Below are 20,056 nucleotides of genomic sequence, written 5' to 3' on the forward strand. Positions count from 1 at the left end.
GACACATCATTCTACACTCTTAAAAGAAAAGGTAGTGCTACTTACTAACTTTGAGGTAGTAAATTGCTGTCACAACATTCACTACCTAAGTAGTAACTGCAGGTAGTAAACGGCAAGGTAGTAAAGTTACTACCATGTCATTTACTACCTGCAGCTATTACATACCAAAGGTAGTAACAGAAAGTTAGTAAATTTACTACCATGACAGTTACTAGTTCCTGTTACTACTTATTGGAAGGTAGTAAGCTAAGCTAGTAACATTACTACCACGACGGTTATTACTTAGTTACTAAATGCAGGAAAATAGTATTTGTAAGTTAGCAAATTTCCACCGTGCATGTTAGCTATTTGCAGCAACTATTGATGAAAATTTGCTACATCATTTGATAACGTCAGTCAACTTCATGAACTAGAAAAATTGCATCTTACTTAACACAAGGAGCATGCATCAGCTAATCTCACAGAAGTATATCCCTTATGAAAAAATTTAATGCCTTTCAATGAAGAGACTAATGTATTTAGACATCAGAATTATTAGACTGCCTTATGCCAGTCTAATGCGCTTTCTCATGCACACCTAATGAGGGTCTACAAGGAATTGGCTGCTGTTAGTGTGTAGAATTCTGATGTATGAGTTTCAGCGTATTGCAGCCTTATGCCTGCAACAGCATGTTTGCTGCACACAGGTCAATAAATCTTTTTGTGGTTAACAATACGAAAGTGTGTAGGCTTTAGAGGATTGTAACAAAAATATCAGCAGAACATTTCCAGCAATGACTATATCAACAGCGTTCTTTACATGTAAGAGTATTTTGAAGCCAATAAGTAATCTTGTAGGCCTATGATGCAGGCATTTGGAAACAAGCTCTACATTGTCAATTTATTTAGTTTCAATGGGACAATAAATGGGGCTAGTTGATTCAATTCCCATGAAAGTGCAGTTTTATAATCACAAACAAACCAATAAGATGATACGAGAAGTTTCCAGGAGTAAGTGCTTTTTTATTTAATTTCTCGACGCGGCACTGACGATAGGCTCTCCTGTGCTGCACTGTTGTGGTGGTACAGTTGCTGTATTTGAAACCTGCAAGAGAGAGTGTGAAAATGTAGTTTGGCATTGAAGCGAACAGCTTAGCGCAACACATCAACAGATGCTGCAATTTATGATTGATGACTTTCTGTTTCGAAATAGTGATATCATTTTTACCATTTTACTTGAATAATCCACGTGTATTCAATGCCCAACCCCATAGCCTTGGCTTAATGCTGCTTTGATCAAAAACATAAGAAAACAAACCGCTATACAGCACTTCTGAGGGCTGTGGTGTCATAGATAGGCCAGCTATCATATACAGGCCAATTAGCTCGGTCAGCTTCTTTGATGTAACGTTGCATAACAGCATCCTTTCGCTACTCAAATGGTACTCCATGCATGACTCCTGGATGACTCCAGGAATAGGCTATTCTGCCATGAGAAACGCCCTCATCCGATCATGCCCTCAGTGGACGGAAACAAGTTTTACGATTCAAGTGGAACGCTCGAGGAGCGCGGGGTTCCCTAGTGCTCTTTTGAGCTCCCTAGCTGAAAAGATGCTCGTCACTCTTAGAACGACCAGAAATAACAGGCCAAACAAGCACACTCGCTCTCCCTTGGCTGACGTTCCCTACATTCACGGTTTCTCTCATAGGTTGAAGAAGACTGCAGGCAGAGTAGGCATAAGAGTTTTGTGCTCCATCCCAAACCATCTGGCCTCCCTATGCAGGCTAGTTAACAGGGATGAAACAGTATCCTTTTGCTGTGACAAGAAGCACAGAAATCATTTCATTGAATGCGTGAAGAACGTCGTTTATGACATTCCATTATCATGCAGGAAAATCATATGTAGGACAAACCGGACGATGCATAAATTACAAAATGCGTGAACATGCCAAATCTTTAAAAGCAACAACAGGCAGGAACCTGGCATTGTACATCATGCGGCTGCTCCCCATTGCTTGACAATGTGCAAGTTCTCACTGAAATATCGGGAGTAATGTGCTCACAAAATTTGTGAGGCGCACATAATTCACAAAAGGGGAGCAGCTTGCGTTAGCGCGCTATCACTAGCACTATTTGACGAAGAAATTAGCTGCCATGAGCCTCAATTGTGATCACTAAGCTTGTTGTCACATGTTTTGTTTTCTTGTTTTGTTTTCTGTTTTATTGTTAGTGGTTGCAGTTTTCTAGCCTTGCTGTCACTTGCTTAAAAACCTTTTTTTTTCAGACCCTGGTTCTTCGTTTTTGTTGATTTATGAATGTCAGACTTTTAGCGGTTTTAATCAGTTTGGTATTGACCACCATGTCATTGTTCTTTTTTGCCATTTTTTGCTTGTGTTTATGTTTTAATGAAATCGGCTTCTGCCGCATCTTGTAAACCCTATCCAAAAAAAAAAGCCGGGCGGCCGAGTCACTTGATAGCATTTGTGCCATTTTTCGATTTTTGCTCGCCTGCCTACAGATTCTCAGACTTTCCAATAAGGAAATCAGTTGATAGTCAGCTCTGTGCCCTGTATGTTCTTCGTCCCGTTGTCTGCGCTCTTTTGCCACAAAGAAGAATCCACATTCAAGTGCGTTGTTACTTGTTAAACATCTTGACAGGATAGCACAGCTACTCAAGAAAAGAGCACATAGCAGTGCTGAACTCACGACTAACTTTTCTAGAAATCACGCAGATACTTAAGATATCACCTGAACCCAAGTGTTTTCACAGAGATAACATCATTTACAATGGTCGATTCCACGAAAGATAAAAAAAAGGTGTATACTTGATGTTTCCGATTTTCCTGATAATTTTGTATGTTGTGCACATATGACTGCACAGCACGAAATCGCAATTTGTTTTCACATAAAAATTTTTTTCAACACAGGAAAATTCGACGAGCGTCGCCGGTTGACGACGACCATCTTACGAAGAGTGCGTTTTCGTAAATTCGCAACCATGCTGGCAGCTACTGAAGCTATACATTACAAATATCTTTCTATTTAGCATAAGTAGAAGTGAAGAAGAAATAGCTCTTATAATTTCATGGAATTCTGAGCAAATTATGCATTTTTAAAAATTCACGACAAACGCTGCGTTAGTGAAAATTAGTCAAATTTGGGACGCTATCGTTACTTCTGTGAACATCTTAGTTTGTTCATATTTGCTGTATGAATAGGCCTTTATATGAATAATGAACCTGTGCATTTGTATTTCTCTAATAATTTTCAAAGTAGTAAATTTTCATGTATTATTTGTATGGTCGCCCATTTGATGTCGTCACCGATCATCATGCACTATGCTGGCTGTCATCATTGAAGGATCCCTTGGGCCGTCTCGCCCGCTGGGCACTTCGCCTGCAAGACTACGACATCCGCGTGCTGTACCGCAACGGACGCCAGCATGCTGATGCCGACGCCCTCTCGCGCTCCCCCTTGCCTGACGCCAATGCCTCCTGCTCAGTATCTCACATTGCTGTTTCTTCCATCGACGTTCACACCATCACTACCGAGCAGCGCAAGGATAAATGGATCACCTCGCTGATAGACTTGCTCACTGATCCGTCGGCAACACCAACCACTCGCCCGTTGCGTCGTCAAGCCCACAATTTCGCCATTCGTGACAACCTACTGCACCGACGCAATTACAACGCCAACGGCCGCCAGTGGCTACTTGTGATACCCCGAAGTCTGCGTGCTGAAATATGCGAGACCTTCCACTCTGATCCGCAATGCGCGCACTCTGGGGTATCCAAAACTTACCACCGCATTCGACAACGATACTTCTGGCGAGGGATGTACCGTTACGTGCAGAAGTTCGTCCGCTCCTGCCTCGATTGCCAACACCGAAAACCTTCAACGCACGTGTCACCAGTCGGTCTACAACCATTACATTGCCCTAACCATCCGTTTGGGCGCGTGGGCATCGATTTGTATGGACCACTTCCTCTGACCTCGGCTGGTAACCGTTGGGCCATCATCGCCGTTGACCATCTAACGCGATCTGCCGAAACCGCTGCCCTCACAGCGGCTACAGCGTGCGATGTTGCCTCCTTCCTGCTACACCGATTCATGCTGCGTCACGGTCCACCCTAGAAGCTTCTCAGCGATCGAGGCCGTGTCTTCTTGTCGGAAGTCGTCGAAGCCATTCTCAAAGAGTGCCATGCTGTTCACCGCAAAACTACTGCTTACAACCCGCAGACGAATGGCCTAACCGAACACTTTAACCACACGCTCGGCGACATGCTCTCAATGTATGTCGCCGCCGATCACACAAATTGGGATGCCATTCTGCCCTTCGTCACCTACGCCTATAATACCGCCCCTCAAAGCACTACTTGTTTTTCACCCTTCTTCCTGTTGTACGGAAGGCACCCGTCGCACACCATTGACACGATACTACCCTACAAGCCAGATCCATCTGAGTGTGCGCCTATTTCTGACACAGCCAGGCTTGCTGAAGAGTGTCGCAAGCTTGCAAAGACCTTTACAACGCACGAACAAGAGCGGCAGAAGAGCCTTCGCGGTGGCACCACCACTTCTGAGTCCACGTTAGTCGCCGGAGTGCTCATATGGCTCTCGGTCCCTACTACTGCAACTGGCCTCTCTTCAAAACTACTGCCGAAATACGAAGGCCCCTACCGGGTCATCGAGCGCACATCACCGGTCAACTACCTGATCGAACCCATCGAACCAGCTTTGGACATGCGCCGTCGAGGGCGCGACATAGTCAACGTGGAGCGCCTCAAGGCCTACTAACCCACTGAAAGTGACAAGCTGTTATGTCGCCGGACGGCTCCCTTTTAACCATTAAGTTTATTGCAGAGAGTAGTGAAGACAGGACAAGAAGGGACACAGATAGGCGCTATCTTTTAAGTGTTTTTTGGACTCAGATCACACATATTTATAATTTAAAAAGAAAAACTTCAACATGCGCAGGCACAGCTGCGTCCAGGAAAAATAGTTATTTCTTTGACAAGTAGTCTAATGACACACTAACGCAATCTCGGCCAAGATTATACTTGCTTACTCAATAATCAATGTAGTATAGTTTCTTTACTGTTTGGCAAACAGGCAATCGCTGCGTTTCTTTACATTGTTGCAATGTTCCCTGAATCTTTCCTTGAGATGTTGCCCCATTTGCCCTCTATAATGCTTACTCCATGATAGGAGTATCTGATAAACGGTACCTTATATGCAGGGCACGTAACGTGTCCTGTGATTCTTATTGCAGCCAAGCCTCTCCTCTGAGTATCTGGGTTGCTGCTTTTCCATAGTTTAGCATGCTTATTTGAGGCCATGAACATTATGCTGATGATCCCGAGCACCAACCGTTTTTGTATTGTTGAATATTCCGTGCAGATATGGCATCGTGGCAAACATTTTTCGGCCATCAAGATTTGGCTTTTTTTTTGGCTTGGCAACTGGAAGGTGGTTTTCTGGGTAGGGCATATGCAAACGATACAGCAAGGTGAACAGGATATCCTGCTTGTGTCAGGGGAGTTCTTTGGAAATTAAGGCTTGTCCACAAGTAATAGGAACAGAAATTTTACTGCGTTAGCGAGCCACAGTGGCATAGGCAGAAATTTATTTCGGGGAAGAGGGCGAGTGGGGGCATGGGCCCGGTCTGCTACCCCCTCGCTACGCCACTGTCCAAGCAGTGTCAGACAATGCACCTTTCTACCATTACTGAGTGGGAGAAACTAAGAGGCAGCAATGGCTTGTTTCCCGTCAGTTCGTATAACTAGCTCATGCACATTTTATGCAAATGAAATTGTACATTCAGGAACCTGATATGGTACAATCCTTGCCCGGATGCTCGTGGGTAAGCACCAGTGGGTGTTAGTAATCATGTGCCAGTGTTAATATGTTAGTGGCTTCAGATTCGAAAGAACCTTTGTGGTATTTAATAAAGAAAGACGCAGTCATCCTCATATCTAAAACATTTAAAAACTTATGTGCTTGCATATTGTACTAAATAATCATGTTCCTATTTCTTGTGGACGAGGCTTGATTTCAAGAACTCGCTGGATGCAAGCAGGATATCCTGCTCCCCTTGCTGTATTGGCTGCAGAAGCCCTACTAAACAAACACCTTCCAGCTGCCAGGCCAAAGAAATGGCTAATCGTGATGGCCAAAATATGTTTGCCACTATGTCATACCTGCACGGAATATCCGACAATATAAGAACGGTTGGTGCTCGGGCAATCATCAGCATAGTGTTCACGGCCTCACATAAGCGTGCTAAACTATGAAAAGGTTGCAACCCAGACACTCACTTGGCTGCAATAGGAATCCCAGGACACATTATGTGCTCTGTAAGGAAGGCATCGTTTATCAGATGATGGGATAAGCATTATGTGGGGCAAATGGGGCAGTGTATCAAAGAAAGGCTCAGGGAAGACTGAAACATAAAGAAAGGCAGTGATGACTGGTTAGCTGAACACTGGAGCATGTCTGGTTGCTTCCCACTTTTTGATGAGAGTTTCATCGTGCGTATGCACAGCAACGAAACTACTACATTAAAATTGAGTCGGCAACTATTAATAATCTTGGCTGAGACTGCATTAGTGTGCCTTCACTATCTTTAACAAAGAAATAATTATTTTTCTTCGATGGAGCTGTGCCTGCGCACGCCCATTTTTTTTTCATGGCAGCACCACACAGTTTCACCACAGTTTCATGGCAGCACAAACAACACAGATGTTCGATGGAAGATGGAGGAGGCTGAAGAGACGAAAAAAATCTTCAAACGGTATGTCACTGCAGCCAACTCTTGTACGAGTAGACTTGCCTTCATCAAGATGGCAACATCAAGAATTAACAGTTGCTCCCTTTATGAAGACAACTCCAAGTTTCAAAACGTTGGCTCTGGCGACATCCCATGTTCAAAGATTACAAGCTCAACAATACAAACTATTCGACGTTCCATGTTCAAGGAATGCAAACTAAATAATATGCATTGCACTGAAGTGCAGAAGGTACGTTTCTCACTCCTAAGCTAAAGGCCAGTATATGCTGTATATCAATAGACCTTATGCAAAATTGCTGCCATCTGTTGGAGGTTTGACGAAGCTAACGATTCGGCGCCATGTTGGAGGCTTGTGCCCGAATTCTATTGCTGTCGCCGCTATCACTTCTTGCTTGTATCCGCTTTGGTAGTCGGCAATCAGGGCATAAAAATGTCAGGCAGGCCTGCCCTTACGAAAATGCCAGATATGGCCCATATATGTTTTATATACGGACGTATATGATCAAATAAGGGGACATATAAAGTCATATATGGCCATATATGAATTTATATAATTATATAAAAGTGTTCATATAAGTCCATATACTGCCATAACCTGCCATATACGGCTTCACATAAGGTCATGTACTGCCATATATGGCTTTACTGATATGCATATAAGGGCACTTATAAGGCTATATAATCCCATATATGAGTGTATTTATATGCATATAAAGGCTCATATATTGCTGTATACTCCCATATATGGATGCAAATATGAATGTAAATGTGTCCAAAAATCGCCAAAAATAAGGGAACTGAAGCATTTGCTCGCTGCCTTCATAATTACTTTTTCTGTGGTGGGAGACATCTTGAAATGACTAGACACACCAATTACGCCATAATTAAACAAAATAAATTAATTAGCTTTTTAATTAGCGGACCCTTACAAAAATCCCATATATGGACTTATATAAAAAAAGCCATATATGGGTATATTAAAAATTGGGCAGATATGGACTTATATGGCCATATAAGTCCATATCTGCCCAATTTTTAATATACCCATATATGGGCTCTCATATATGGCCTTATATGGCCATATAAGTCCATATCTGCCCAATTTTTAATATACCCATATATGGGATCCCTATATAATGTCATATATGGCCATATCTGGCAAATTTTTATATGCCCATATATCAGCTTTTTATATTTTGGGTCGTAATCATAAAATAACAGCGGAAAAGACGATGGACGAACACACAGAGACAGCACGATTTACCGTCGTGATATTGTTACGGAGATGAAGTGAAGGAAGACGAAGTGCTGGACAGCCCGACTGGCGCGCGAGTGTGCTGGTCAGCCAGCTTGACTCGTCTACCAATTCTTCTTTGTAAATATACATTGTATATACCAAAACAACCCCGTATCAATATTTTGGGTGTCATATATTGCCGCACCTGGGCAGTTGTGATGAGTGAGTGTAAGACCGGTACGACGGTGCGGTGTACTCGGTGCTGTGCTGTGGTGTCGCGAGTGCTGCAAACGCGGTGGTGTGACACGACAGAGGCACCACACAACAGACACGTGCGGCGCGTTGAAAAGGACGACGTCGGCGGGGAATGGCACGTGTAAGCAGACGAGGGAAATCGGCCGAGAACCAATGAGATGGTGGCACGGCAGACGGAGGAAGAGGACGACGGGCTCGAATGCGGGCGGTCTGACTCGGACAGCTCGGACGAGACGCTGGTGTCAGGGTCTGTGCCGTCGGGTTTCGGACTCGAGCACAAAGGGCCCGACAGCGTCTGCCTCAAGACGTCCTCGGAGACGGACAAGCCTGGAAACGGGGCGTTCCCATCGTCCGAGCAGCGGATCCGGGCAGCTGAGCCACCGTGGAACGCAGAACTCACTGTCCCGGTTGCCGAGAGGACTCCTGCTGCCAGTTGCTAGCCACGGGACGAGCCCGGGTGCCTGCCGCCAGATTCCACGCTCGATACGTGGGCAGGAAGGTGGCCGGCCGCTTTGCCAAGGCAGCTCCCATCTGTAACCTCAGCGCCGACTCGGCACATCGTCCGCTCCACGAGCGCCATCGCCGTCGTGTCAGCGACGACTCCGCCGCCCGAGCCACCATCAGCGACTCAAGAACCGGTGACATTGGTTTTTTCGAACGTCCCCTGAAACGTAGATACATTTCATAGCCCCGGACACCATGATGTTAGTTTAGGCATAGCTTGACTCTATTAGGTGTTGTTGTGTGTTTTTTTTTCCTTTTTCTCTTCTTTCCTTTGTGTGTTATAAAGTTAATTTTTTCCTGTGCATTTAAAATGGCTTCTTCCTTTCCCGGTCAGAGGCCTTGCCTCAATTAAAACAATCTGACAACACTAAACCTGCATAACCGCCCGCATTCGAGCCCGTCGTCCTCTTCCTCCGTCTGCCGTGCCACCATCTCATTGGTTCTCGGCCGATTTCCCTCGTCTGCTTACACGTGCCATTCCCCGCCGACGTCGTCCTTTTCAACGCGCCGCACGTGTCTGTTGTGTGGTGCCTCTGTCGTGTCACACCACCGCGTTTGCAGCACTCGCGACACCACAGCACAGCACCGAGTACACCGCACCGTCGTACCGGTCTTACACTCACTCATCACAGCAGTGTAGCATATTAAACATATAAAGACAGGGACCTAGAGCTACTCTACGGTGCACATCTGAGGAACAGTGTTGCCATCAAATAATAAGCCATGTTTCACTGGTACTTATGGAAAGTTTGTTGGTGTCAGCCACTTCGAGAACTGTGGTGGTTCCTATCACTATTTCTATTAGATACCTTACACTGCCACCTAGTCAATTGCGTGAGAAAACTAGTGTGTGAATCTCACAGGGAACTTGTCATTCCTGGAAATATCACATCAATTTATGCAACTGGTTTATCCAACCACATGAAGCCATGTTTATGAAATAATTCGAATTCATTGAATGCATACTGCCTTACTTTCAGAGACATCATAAAAGAAGTCTTAATCAAAACATCTGTTCCCCATATGGGCTGCTGGGGCAGACTCGGACTGTTTAATATTACGCAGCTGCAAAAAACAGTACATGATAACACTTGACGATGGTTGTACATGCAGATGAACCACCGATTTATTCTTTCGGCCTTCTGATAACTTTCAGCATGTCCCGCTCTGCCTTGGAAGAATTAGCTTCAGGATTCTCCGTGTGGAACTCGAACCATCTGAAATAAAGCAAAAGTGAATTTTATTTTAGACGAAATTTTCACACAGGACACAAATACTGAAATCTATTGCCAACGGAACAGTTATGAGCTGGCTGTGCAACCTGCAAAAAGTGGTTAGAGCCCTAACAGATATAACATGCTTATCACATTTCAAGCACTGATATTTAAGCAGAATGTAAATAACATGAGTAGCATAGTTACTCAGCTACAGTGTGCAGCATCTCTTCGAGCAAACAGGTCTGAAAATTCCACACGCATTACAATTCACTACTCGACCAAAACTGTGTCTGTAGCACTCACAAAAGCAGTAAAGCAATCAACAAGGTGGTGACCAAACAGTTCCCATGTAATGTATAAAGAGTGGCGACAGTAATGTGCTGGTTTAATAGGAAAGCTCATTTAAAAAGCTTTAGGTATAAAATTTTGCCACAACAGATCATGAAATGTGTCCTTCATATTCTGAATATTGCATGCATCAAAGGTTGAATTGGTGAAGTTGAGGCATGATAGCTGCAGACTTATTTAAAAAGCATGCAGTTCATGTGTGAGAATGGTGAAAATAAATATTACGTACCAGGATATGTCAAGTCATAAACTCTGTGTGCTGCATTCTTTTCTGGTTTAAAAATAGGAGGCATATGCTGCATTTTTTCCCAGCTTAAAACTGGTTTATGTTGAATTAGGGTGTGTTAAAAACAAGTGGGTGCCAGAACCATCTGTTTTAGAACATCACCTCTGTATGTCCCAACAGCAAACATGTACATTTTTTTCATTTGCATTATTTTCTCTAAGGGGACCGGGGGGTGTCATATTTTGTGGAGCCATCGTCTTGCTTTTCAGCTCCATTTGGTTGCGGCCCTGTGTATTGCTAAGGCTCCTTGAGAAAACACCTCGAGAGAATAAATCAGTTGTTCTTGCATGCTAGATTGGACAGTCATCTATATGCCTGCTTAGCCCACAAGACATCCTTGTGCCTTACTCTGTTCCCTGTAACAGGTAATAAACTTTTCCCAATTGAAAACAAGAATGAGGAAGGTTATTTTAGGCAAACTAACTTTCGCTAACTTTCATATTATGAATGTAACAGGTACAGAAGAACTGAGTGATTACAGTGAAAACTCGATCTAACAAAGTGATAAGGATGCTTGAATTATTTTGTTAAACCTGGAAGTGTTCTTTACGCATAGCATACAATAACCTGTGTAGCTGTATATATCAAATGACTAGCAATTTTTTTCCTAAGATATTCTGCTTCAACGTGCATTACTTCAAATTTCCTCACTTCCTTTACACGAGTCGTGTTTCCTGCATACCAGTCACGGTCACTCTGCCTTACTACAGTGAACATGTGGCCGCGAGAATTTTTTGAAATGCTGCTCTATTAGCGGAGTTACATGCGTATGATGATCAAAATGCAGCCCTCCCTCGTTTCACTCTTTCATGCGCTACACTCCATTCGTTAACTTATCTCTCCTCCTGGGCAAGTATTTCTCCTCACCGTGCGAGAAGGACAAGCCGCGAATATGCATACCTGCAGGCAGACAAACAGGTTCTCTCAGCTGCTGACATGACCAGATTTTCTGGTCACGTCACTACCAACTCTGGGGATACCGAAAGGCCCAAAGAGGAGCACAAGATTGTTTTTTATTCCGTGGCTATGTTTGGCATTGTTTATCGTTGCAAAAATTTGAACTCGAGGCACACATTTACTTGAAATGTTAAAAATAGTGAAGCTGGTTTTGAGGCCCTTCAGCATTAATTAGATTATTATGGTTCTTTTAGTTAAAATTCAATTAATCTTTTACTGAATCAAGATTCTGATCTAACAGAATCACAAATAGGTAGGCGAGTTGGTTTGGGTTCATAATGAAGGGACAAGGGGGCAGTGCTAGGACGAATGCAAAGGACGAGAAGACAGGACACAGCGCATGTCCTGTCTTCTTGTCCTTTGTATTCATTCTAGTGCTGCCCCCTTGTCCCTTCATTTTGATCTAAATTTTGAAATAACCATTATTAATTCATACTTATTATTCTAACTTTTTTTCAACAATCACACAAATTATATAAGTCCATTTCTGTTAGCCTATCCGCTTCTTAAGCCAATCCTCCAAAGTGGGTGTTGTTCAGAGCGCGATGCTCTCAACCATTATTGTGAGAAACACGATTACCGCATCAAGTTCAACAATGCCGGTGAAACTGACACTAAAATTAATCCCATGAAGAGACTTGGAATCATGGGAGCTTCTAAGCTCATATGTGCACAGCCTTCAAGGGCACCAGCAAAACAGGGCAACACAATTGCATTGATCATAATGGAAGAAAGTACAACAGAAAAGCGCTTGTATCTCAAAGGATTTCAGATACAAACATGACTTCCATTTTCTTTACTGGCCAATTGTACTATATACAATTCACCCAGTCTGTATTGTGCTCAGTTGTTTCTTGCATGCTCCGTCATCTTTTTCTTATCGATATTGTTATGAAGTTGGTGCAGCTGCTGTGTAAGTCTCCCTGGTGTAGACACTCGCCCAGTCTGCTCAGGGAATCTTGCAGAAAATGCCTATAAGGACTTCTTTTGGCAGCTTGTCTTTTCCCCATATGAGCCCTTGCCCAAGTTTGTACGCAGGAAGGTTAGCAGCCCCAACATCATAATTACACTGTACGCGTCATGAGGTCTCACTTACCCTGGCATGTAAGAAGCGCATTACTTCTGTCGGATACTGGCAGGCCGGGAGGGTTTGGACAAACAGTGTTCCACAGTTTTCATGTACTCAAGAGTGGAACTATTTGTCGAAAAGTACTTTTGAGTTTTGTACATTTAGGAAGTCAGGTCTTCAGGTTTCGTGCAAATGCGACTGTAAACGGTCCAAGAGGGGCAACTGCTGACCTCTGGCAAATGCAGACATCATGCACAGATGGGCAGACATTAAGCTCAGGTACCAGTCCCTGTGTATCCTTTCTGTAAACACTGAAGGAATGCAGTGTTCTGTTGTTCCTGTTTGCCAACTCATCCAAAAGAATGTTAATTTCTAATCTGCTCCATCTCTATTGTGAATTTACTGGAATCTACCCGATGGTTTAACCCTTTCCTTACCAAAGATGAGCTGAGCTCCTCCACACAATTTGTACCGTACCGCTCACACCAAAGACGAGCTAGGCTCGTCCACCCTGAAACAAGCATTTGAAGGCGCCGCAGTTAAGCTACCCTGATTCAATTAGCTGTCTTCTCTTTGGCTTCAACAGATGGCACAGTAAAAAATTTAAAAACACGCTCAAAACATGCATTTTAGTCAAGGAAGGGCTTGATTCTGGCAACTGGAATTAGAAAATGGCATCCTCCACTGTGTGCAAGAGGTGCGTGCTTGCTTGCAACAGCTCCATTCAAAAAAAAAAAGTGCTTGTTTGCCGAAGTGTTGTGAAATGAAGAATTACAGTTCTCCTGTGAATGCGGCAGTGACTACAAAAAGCAGCATAGTTTCTCTAAACTGCTGGATTCGGATGACGATCGTGCGTCAATACGTCGACAGAGGACGCCATTAGATGTAACCAAACGCCTACCAGCACGTTAAAGGTTTGTTTTCAAGGACTCGCTAGTCCAATTGCGCTTTACATTTCAAATTTCAAAGAGACATTTTCTGCACTGAAGGCTGGAGATGTTAGGGTGCTTTCCGTGGTGCAGTGCGGTGAAGCCAATCATCTGCATATTTTATAACATACAAAAAATATGTCGCATGTATAATGCTAATAAAGTGTCCTTGAATAATTTTTTTAGTTGTTTCAAGACACTTAGAATCAACCAGCCAAATAAAAAATATGGGTATTTTTGTATCGATTTTGGCCAAAAAAAAACTCTCCAGGGAAAGAGTTAAATGGGTGTGAAAGCTTTCAGAGCAGCGCACTTAATCAGGCAAAGACAATAATGTACTATCTGCGTCAAATGAAACCCAAACAGCGGCAAGCCTTCACAATGGTACAGTGCGCGCCGTCCTGTCATTACCATTGACAGGCGCGTGCATCCGGTTTGGCCGCACTGCGCATGCGCGCGCCCATCCATGGTGATAACTGGACGGCGCGCACTATACCATTGCGAAGGCTTGCCGCTGTTCGGGTTTCATTTGATGCAGATAGTACATAACACACAAAAATGCTTGGCTGAAATGTTTGTTTGTTGGGCTGAAAGAAGTGAGGGCGTGATTTTGCAGCCACTGTGACAGTCACCCATTGGCGAGTTGTGGACTTTCACATCAACAACAATGTCAGTGGGCATGGAAGTATACAGTTCTGGTTACTTATATTATCATTGACATGACCATTGAAGTGCGTACTGCTGCTGTCAACGCTCATCCAGCCCTACAAGAAAGGTCTCAAATTGATGTTTACGCCTTGAAGAGGCTCCTCAGTTTTTCCCTGGGCAATAACTACGTGTGTTTCGAAAAGCCCATGTTAAGTGCAAGTCCAAGGCACACCACGAATCTGACAATGCAGTGGCTGGAATATAATTCCATTGCTTCTTTCAGCCCAAAACCAATTATTTTTGTGTGCTATGAATATTATCTTTTTTTGTGTGTGTGATTAATCGCTCTGCTTTGGAAGCTTCCAAATGCATCTAATCTATCAAGTAGATTTCTTTCAGTTCATGGTGGAGATGGAGGCAGACTGGGAACTACCTTTTTTGAATGTATTGGTAAACAGGAATAATGGAGCACTCTCTTTCAATGTTCCCAGAAAGAGTATGCATTGCCCAGTACCTGAACATAATGTTGTTCTTCCAAACACTTGTGAAAGGCCAGTAGTTGCCTCCCTATTGAACCGTTACAGACGTATTTGCATGAAACCTGAAGACCTGACTTCCTATTGTAGAAAAAACCAAAAGAACTTGTCGATGAACAGTTACACTCCTGAATTCATGAAAACTGTGGAGCACCATTTGTTTACGCCCTCCCAGCTTCCCGTTGCCTGACAGAAGTAAAACGCTCCAATTTCTTACGTGCCAGCATAAGCAAGACCTCATTATGTGTACTGTGCAAATATAATGTTGAGACAATACTTCTTTGCAGATTAGCTGGTTCATACTAAATTCTGGTCTTGCTGCACAAGCAGAAAGAAGAAAAAAGGCCACTCTCTATCCTGTCTCTCTTTTTCCTTCCTTCTGCTTGAGCAGCAAGACTGGATTTCCGGATGACGTTGAGGCTGCTGACATTCCTGTGTAAAAACTGAGGCGTGCACTTGTAAGTGGACGACGTCATTGTCACCATTGCGCTTTTTGTCGAGGTTGCACTTGGATACTATTATTCGGCCTAAGACAGAACGAAAAGAAGACCATTCAGCCACTCACGCTGCCATGAATAAAGTCCCTCCAAGGGCGATGACCTTGATCTTTGATGAAACAGCAGCATGAGGCACAGGCGATGCTTCAGTTGTGCAATGTTTCGTTGTGCGATAGTACTTTTGCTGTTTCTCTGACAGAGAACACCGCCACCGACACTTTTGGTTTTCCATTTACAGTCGTGGGCCAAGATCGACCTGCACAAGGTCGCAGAAGAGGTTTTTAGAATTTAAAACATGACATCCAAACTTCTGCAGAAGAAACAGCTCCCATTTTGAAGAGGCGAACTCAGGCATTCTTTCTTAGCAGTTAAGCTCTGCATTTGCAACCTTCATTTTACTTATTTTTCTGAACTGCCACAATCCATCTAAAGCCAACCGTAATGTTCAAGGTGAATGTTTATACTGTATGTAAAGAGAGCACTAAGCTAGGTAACGGCAGCACAACCACAACTCCAGTTAACGGGATATTCTGGGCAGCATTTTTTTTTTAAATGGCACATTTGGACACTGATGGTGCAACTACATTGAAAGAGATGCAAAAATTACCTCAGGGTGATTCCACGAGAGATCGAACATGCCTGTCCAATCAATATTTTTGTTTTGCCTGGGTTTTTTATGTGTTATGTGGCCACATTCAAAGTGCACGGAACCGAAAATATTATTTCCAAAAAACGCTCCCAGCGTGCCAAAAAACTATTTGGAGGTGGCCGTGTGGCCATCCTGTTTTAGCTCATCACAATATTTTTGGATTTCACGGGCAAATTTAACGCGCAGTATAAATGTTGTGTTGAAATTTTTTCTGTTGGTTTTATTATGCATTACTGTGAATTACATCCATGCTTTTTTTATGCTGTCCTCAAAAGGAAAAAATGTGAAAAAATGCCAAACACAGCCCAAATCAAAGAAGTTTGCTATGTTTGATGCGTCTTGGCGCCTTTTCTATTTCACACAGAAACTTCAGAACAATGTCAAATGTAGAAAAGAACATTTCCAACATTTCTATAGGAGATCGTTTTCCTACGGGCAGCGCAAAAGAAGAAAAAAAATAGTTAGAGAAGCCAGTTTTTTTTAAAAAAAGGTCCATTTTCAAGAAATAAGATGAAGAAAACACCGGTCTCAATATTAACGACAATTTTTTATCGAAGAGCGGTTATGTCAGTGAAAACACAGTTTTAATATCATATGTCCTCATTTGCTTTGTTCACGAGATATAACGGGCCAAAATGACCCTTGCTGTGTGTGCTCACTTAGTGTGATCAGTGGTTATCAGCTTGCATTGTGCGTAAATCTACTTCGCTCTCGTAGCTTGTCAAGAAAAACGTGTTCTCAGATTTTATTTGTGTCTAGTGTGTGCGAAAATGGGCTGCTGCCATCCTCTGAAGGGCTAACGCGTATGTAGTTTGCAGCCTAGAACCTCACCTACAGGCATCAGAGGAAAGGTGGGCGCACCTGTTCAAGATATCAATCGCTTCTTCTTCCTGAAGAAATGCCTCGACTACCTCATCGCAATTCTCATAGATGTAGACAGGTTTTCCTTGAGGCGCGTAAAGCAATGCTAGCAGACCTCACAGGTGTCGCGAAGATCCTCACCCTATGGCAGTAGCTTCTGGAGGAAAACAACAACAAAAGCAGGAATGAAAGAAAATTGACGCAACAAAATTGTTTTTCTCGGCAATCTTCTTTTTGCGGATGCGTAAGTAATCGGCACAGAATACTCAGACCTAGCCATGGGCTGCATGCATCCCGTGTAGTGAACAGCTAGACCAAGTCGAAACGTTTATACTGAACACCGCCGCACACATTTGCTCACTTAACTACTCATGGTTTCATATTTTATGACCAAGGATGTCTAAATGCTTTGGGGTGTGATAATTAATTTGTGGGCCAGACTCCTTGTCAAAATTAAGGATAATGCCCGTCTGGCGTCACCAGTGACGTCTGCTGTTCTCAACGTGGGAAAGCACTTTAGTAAAGTGCCAACAAAACATCATAAATTGGGCAGCTTCGGCCACTTATGGCTTAATCGTGCCGCACCGCACATTTTCTGGCTGCTGAAATGCTGAGGTAAAGGTTAAGATGATACAGGAAGACGTTACCTGCTACGCCGAAAACATGATAGCTGGAAGCGAAATTAACGACTCAGAAATGACTGAGATGACTTTTTACGTATGCTGTTTAGCACAGTGTGCGTTGAATGGGGAAGATGGTTAGAGTGGACAATGCACGTAATGAAAGGGAAGCAAGCAGGCAGTGAGAAAGCACCTCAATAACAGTGCGCCTGCTGATTGTATAGGTCGGCAAACTCACTCATGAGTCGACTCACTCAGACTCAGATCAAGCCGTGAGTCTGAGTCTGGGTGAGTCCGGCTGAGCAATACGTTGGTGAGTTTGAGTCCAAGTGAGTCCGGTTGAGGGAAACTTTAGTGAGTTTGAGTCCGAGTGAGCCCTAAGCGCAACATACATTTATTGAGCGAGTCTGAGCGATCTCCACCCTTCATTGCCGACCAATGGACTTATCTACTCACCTATCGGCATTACTATCAGCCTTACACCGGCTTACATTTATACTCAAATCTATTCACACGTGCCTCAACGCACTAGCGTTCATGCTCCACCACAATGTTTATTGATAAGAGGTGTGAGTGGGGGCGGTGGTGCTAAGGGAGGGTTCCATTACCTCCTCCCGCAAACTCTTGCAGGGGAAGTTCTTGATAGAAATATCTCGTGTGAGTCGCACATTTCATAAAAACGTCCTTACTGGTTACGGGTGAAAAATAGCGCTAAAAAAGACGGGACAAGAAAGGACACGAGACCACGGCGCTGACTAACAACCAAATGTGCTTTATTCCTTCAGTCAGCATAAATATACTTCACCACTATCGTAATGAAATTACAGAAAACTCAGCCTGCGCAGAGGCAGCAAGGCGATCAACGAGACATGAATTCTATCTCCTTCGGAAGGAGGGAAAATCGAGGGGAGGCTTACACATGCCTCGCCGCTATTGTAGATGTGATAAGCTTCTGAAATGAGGCGCGCGCTCTCGTCATGGTATTTTGACAAGAAAGTGGTATCGTTAACAGATGGATGGCAACCGCAACTGTTACAGTGAAGAGATAACTGACTATCTGTAGCTTGTTTCTGAACCTTGTTCGAAATGCTCGCGCATGCGGTCAAAGGCACAGACAGTACCTGGCGTCCTTATGAGGTAGGGGTCGTCGACATCAAGGCGGCACAAAAACTTTGCAGAAACACTCCCACTTATCGTTGCCAGGTTCCGCGCTCAGAAACAATGGCCCGGAACGGGCACTGTTCCTTGTGGGTCTTGGCGCTGAAGAAGGCCAAAAGGCTGGTCTCTTTTGCAGGCCTTTACGGAAGATGCCAGTGTTTGCAAGCCCGGCTTTTTCGTAAAGGCCTGCAAAGAGACCAGTCTTTCGGCCTTCTTCAGCGCCAAGACCCACAAGGAACAGTGCCCGTTCCGGGCCATTGTTTCTGAGCGCGGAACCTGGCAACGAGAAGTGGAAGTGTTTCTGCAAAAGTTTTTGTGCCTCCTTGATGTCGACGACCCCTACATAAGGACGCCAGGTACTGTCTCTGCCTTTCTCCGGGATGAGTGTCCAGTGGGCGTGCGTGCCTTTTCCGTGGATATCAAGGACATATTATTCATTGCCTCAGGAAGATGAGTGTACAGAAGTTAGCAACTGTATTGACACAATATGGGGCTCTTAAGTTTCAAAACGCAAGTGGAATCACTGTGGACAGGTTTTTAGAGTTTTTAAAGTTTTATATGCGATCCACCTTCGTCTGCTTGGAAGATAAGCTTTTTATACAGCGGAAAGGTGTGTGGCATAGGCTCTTGCATCGCCCCTGTTCTTAGTGACATTTTATTAGCCAGCTATGACCGCAATCTTGAGAGCAAGCTAAGTAAGGCGAGCACGGTAAAGGTGATGCGATACGTGGATGACTTTTAATCTTTTACAGCACTAACCGTTCTGACGCGCAGCCTGCTGCTGCTACAATTTTTTACGTGTTCCTCACGAATTAAGTTCTTTTGAACTTACCACTGAGCATCCCTCAGACAGCAAACTGCGCTTCTTAGACTTGGAACTCTCGTTCTCAAATAGCCATGTATGTTGGAGTTATGCGCCCAGATCTCAAAATAGCCTTCTCCCTTTTTCCTCTGCACACTCGAAGATGTAAAACGCGGAATTGCAAAGAGCTTCCAGGAAGGCGGCGCTAGACAGGTCCTGTGACCACCAAGTTGAAGCAAGTTTCTTTCACAAGTAGCACGCCTGAAACTCGCAGGTTTTCCAGCAACGCTTTTGACTAACATTGCCGAAAGCCTCGTAGCAGGCTTTAAAAAACAAGCGCTCAGCTGCTGTGCAATCCGAGACAAACTCGAAGCAAACTGTTGCGGTTATCCCGTACGTGCACAAAGTAGCGCACAATCTCAAGAAAGTTGTCAGCAGGGCAGGCGTTTTAGGCTGTTGTTTCTGCCAAAAATAAGCTTGGTAGCCTGTGCCAGCAAGTCAACCGAGAAGAGAGATGAAAGAAGATGCACTAAGAGCACAGGCAGAAGTTTGTTGAATGTTGTCAAGAAGTTGTATACAAGATTCCACTTTCTGCGGCGTTACTATGTCGGGCAACGGGCGGTGCGCTAATGACCGCATGCGCGAGCATTCGAACAAGGTTCAGAAACAGCTACAGATAGTCAGTTATCTCTTCACTGTAAAGTTTCGGTTGC

General features: G+C 44.0%; 1 long non-coding RNA gene across 1 annotated transcript in view; it reads right to left on the reverse strand.

Annotated features, from left to right (window-relative positions):
• Window positions 1-994: 994 nt before the first annotated feature.
• The window catches only part of LOC125759391 (uncharacterized), a 37,006-nt gene continuing 17,944 nt past the window's right edge, over window positions 995-20,056 (reverse strand). Inside the window, exon 3 of the long non-coding RNA XR_007417007.1 lies at window positions 995-1,084. This is a non-coding gene — a long non-coding RNA (uncharacterized LOC125759391). The remainder of the gene's footprint in view (window positions 1,085-20,056) is intronic.

Source organism: Rhipicephalus sanguineus, chromosome 1, assembly GCF_013339695.2.
Source record: "Rhipicephalus sanguineus isolate Rsan-2018 chromosome 1, BIME_Rsan_1.4, whole genome shotgun sequence".
Lineage (NCBI taxonomy): Eukaryota > Metazoa > Arthropoda > Arachnida > Ixodida > Ixodidae > Rhipicephalus > Rhipicephalus sanguineus.